This window comes from Lactuca serriola, chromosome 8, assembly GCF_051521515.1.
Source record: "Lactuca serriola cultivar US96UC23 chromosome 8, Lser_US96UC23_V15, whole genome shotgun sequence".
Lineage (NCBI taxonomy): Eukaryota > Viridiplantae > Streptophyta > Magnoliopsida > Asterales > Asteraceae > Lactuca > Lactuca serriola.
In genome coordinates this window covers 21,200,558-21,204,575 of record NC_136415.1, presented here as the reverse complement: position 1 = coordinate 21,204,575, position 4,018 = coordinate 21,200,558, and the positions used below count along the sequence as shown (strand labels likewise).

Here is a 4,018-nt window from a genome sequence, read left to right as displayed (position 1 = left end):
TGTATATATTTAGGCCACACGCTTCAGCTAAGACCCCATATTAAAAATAGTTTATGTTTTAAAACACTACATTAAATATATTCTTAAAACATCATATATCTTCAATGCACTACAAAAAATATGCCAATTAGTGACCAAAACGAAATGGTCACTAACAATAGAATGATTCGTCACTAAATGATTTAGTGACAAAAATGTCGGTCGTCACTTTTCGTCACTATAGGTCCGTCACAAAACCGATTTAGTGACCAAATATAAATACGGTCACTAAACAGTGACTAAAATATAGGCGTCACTAAATCTGTGACGACCCGCTTCGTCACTAAATGTTGTCACTAATCAATGAAAGTCGTCACTATTTTATCTACTTATTGACCAATAAAAATCGTCACTGATTTATCTGATTAGTGACCATAGAAAGTGGTCACTGGTTTATCTAATTAGTGACTATAACAGGTTGTCACTGATTTAGCCTTTTAGACAAAAAAAAAAAGGGTCAATAACTAAGAAATTATTGAAATATTAAATGTCATTTTTAAAATGAAATATAATAATATCCAATTAGACAAAAGAAAAGGCAAATGCTATAAATGTTTATAATACAACAACAATAACCAAATAAATCTTCATATAAGAACGGATGATTTCCCACCTAAATTATACATGGAATACTTTTCAGACTCCTGCAAAATACAATGATAAAATGGTCATTTACCAAATAGAATGGTCAAATGTTCATTCATTAAATAGAATGGTAAAATGGTCATGTACTCAAAGGAGAGTAGGATACTGTTTCTTTTGTTGGTAAGCATTGTTTTTAAATAGAAGGGTAAAACGATCATTTGCTCAAACAATAGTAGGATATTATTTCTTTTGTGAGTAAGCATTGTTTCTAAATAGAAGGGTTAAACGGTCATTTAATCTAACAAAAGTAAGATATTGTTTTCTTGTTAGCAAGCATTGTTTTAAATAGAATGGTAAAATGATCATTGACCAAAGAGAAGGGTAAAATGACTATTTACTCAAGCAAGAGTTAGATACTACTTGTTTGTTAACAAGCATCATTTCTAAATAGATGGGTAAAAATGTCATTTACTCAGATTCAGAGAGTTTATTCTGGTCCTGGATACCCATACACGACTTAATGGGAAAAAAATCCAATAAGCTATCTATATATGTGTCTCTTTTTTACTTAATACAAAAAGTAAAGGAAAAGAAAAGGGTAAAATGGTCATATTATATGGTAATAGGAATGGAGGATTGTTACCTTCATATAAGGCAATGCATTATAGATCATAGCAATTTCACTTGAGATGCCAGTTGGATATAACACAAGAAAGGTGCTATACCTACACTCACATAACCACAAGTTACAATTTTCATAAAATAGAATAGAAAAATAATGAGAAATAAATTCTTAAACCTAGTTGACCAAAGAATGAAGGTCAAACCTGAGCCATAAAAGCCAGTATGGAGTAGAACCAAATGCCTCTTTTGTCCCAAAGAAAGAGTATCTAATAATCAAAATAATATATGGTTACAAAATAATGAAATCATTTATTTTTTTCTTCCATTTCTTCAAGATCAAATTTTTTTTTTACCTCAGTGATGCTCCAACTAATGACCAAAGAGCTAATAATAGGATGTGTTTGAACCTATCACAATCAAGATTTTTTTATATCTCAGTAAAACTGTAATAAAACTGAAAATTATTAACTAAAAGGAAGAAAGTTCTTGAACTTATTTGAGGCAATGTTGCTGAAATTGGGGATCTTACCAAGCCTTTTTCATGCCAAAAACAACATAAAAATAAGAAATTTATACTTTCTTGAAATTTAAATTGTGGAAATGAAATATGAACTTACCAATGACACCATGTAGTATATGTTTCAAAAGTAAGCAAACAAGAAAAAGAAAGAAAGACAAGTTAAAATATATAAAAAAGATGAATGTAAAAGGGAATGTGAATATTTTTAACAAGAAAAGAAAAAGAGGCACCTCAGATAATGGAACACCTCCAGCTGTAACAAATTCATCCTTGAATTGGCCCCAAATTAATTCAAATACTTAATAGGATTACAAAAACAAATACTATGACAAAAAATATTAACTTGTTGAATTGAAAAAAATAAAAACCAAAATTGACCAATTTTGACTTAAATGGTACCTTTCCTTTCACTAAAAAAGAGCATTGCTTTAATAGAGTAGCAATTGACATCAATGAGTTATTTGAAATGGAAGCCCATAATATATCTTCATCAATACCCTACACACAACAATTTATAAGAATTTCTTGTAATATAATTTGCATTTTTCGAATTAAAATAATCATACAAACCTCATGATTCAACAAATATTTCCAAAATCGTTTCATGATCCCAAATTCTTGAGGATATGAACCACCTACTTTTTGTTTCTGCAAAATGTATACCAACATAAAATTTGAAACCAAATTTAAAAAAAAAATGTTGAATTTACTTTAAAGATTTACGAATAAAAAATACCGGAAATTGTTTTTTGTGTTGAGATAGCAACGCCTTTATATCTCCGTTTGAAAGATCGGGAGAAAAGTCAACAAGAAGTGTTCCTGAATTGATATGTAAGTAAAGTTATAGAATTAAAATAAATAAATAAAGAATAAAGAATAAAGAAATTTGTTTCTTGCCTTTATAAATAAAATCAAAAAGATCATACGGGCCCCCCAAGCAGATAAGCGAAGAATTACTGGCCCACTAAGTCCCCAATGTGTAACTAACATTGGCCCAACCTAAATTCAAGAAATAGCAATGTACCTTTATTTATTTGTGTATTCATAAATTTATATGTTTTTTATAAAATACATGAGAAAAACTTACTTGGGTAAGCTGTGGAATGTTCTTCTTCAAAGATTCAAGCTTTAAACTTGCCTTCACTTTCGGGAATGTAATCTGAAAAAAAAATGTTTCAAATTCTCATCCTCTTTAAAGAAAAAAACAATGATAATTACTTTTAATATAATCACAATAAACTATAATCAATACCCCAGATAACTCTATCAAGTAGATATCATCTTGAATGTAAATAAACTTGGAACCGGTTTAATTGTAGAATGTCCAAGTTGATTAGTAAGATTATAACCCTGTAACAAAACAATCATGTCTTAGAAAAATTTAATCATCATATTTTGATATAATAAATATGTCAAAAAGTGTAACAAAAAACCTGTTGACTGCTGCCACTAGCAATTAATAAGTAATCCGCTTCAACAAATTCCACATAATCAATCGTACGTTTCTCAAATTTAAGTATGAAATTTCCACTTTGAGAAATAGAAGCTGATGTGACAGAGTTTCCTGTCTGCAGAGTAACTAATTTAACAGACAAAATGTGAAAATGTGAATATATGAATACCAACAAATAAACATAAAGTATAGAAATATTATAGTTATAAGAACAAAAAAGTTATACCTCCTCTTTGTCTTGCTTCATTTAAAATGCAATAAACTATTGTAGATGAATTGTCACTCACAAGGAAGACCCTTCTATCTTCATATAACTGGATTGCAGGTAACGTTTATGTGTAAACCAAGGTAGAAATCAACAGAAATACACACCTATAGAAACCGTATAATTGACATTTTTGACAAAAATCTATGCTTTTGTATAAGTATGTAGTGAAAATTTTAACTGTCACTTTATGCATAATAAGAGCATGTCAAGATTTCAAGTTTCAGTTGTTACTACATCTGTGAAGTTAAGGATTGCGGAAATGACATTGACAACTTTAACAGAGTTTGAGAAATAGGAAGGAAGTGTATAGGTGAATGGCTTTGTTGCTGCATTGAAAAGATATTGGGTCAAACAGGATTTAAACAAAGAAAATGTTCCAGGAAGATTAATGCAGGGAAGAAGGTTAAAGATGATAAATTCTTTCTAAACGATACTTTCTATTAACATCAGGCAACAACAGTTATTAGATTACATACAAACATATTTATATGGCCCATATGTAGCTGTCATTTGACAGTTAATACCTTAA

The 4,018-nt window shown here is 29.4% G+C and overlaps 1 pseudogene across 1 annotated transcript; it reads right to left on the bottom strand.

The window, feature by feature from the left end:
- Nucleotides 1-511: 511 nt before the first annotated feature.
- On the bottom strand, nt 512-3,550 carry LOC145066695 (uncharacterized; annotated as a pseudogene). Its single transcript, XR_013688789.1, has 12 exons — nt 3,448-3,550; nt 3,202-3,347; nt 3,021-3,118; nt 2,856-2,927; nt 2,666-2,767; nt 2,505-2,587; nt 2,339-2,416; nt 2,168-2,266; nt 1,602-1,655; nt 1,452-1,514; nt 1,268-1,349; nt 512-683 (listed from the first exon to the last, which is right to left on the bottom strand). The product of XR_013688789.1 is annotated as an uncharacterized LOC145066695 (transcript).
- Nucleotides 3,551-4,018: the final 468 nt, after the last annotated feature.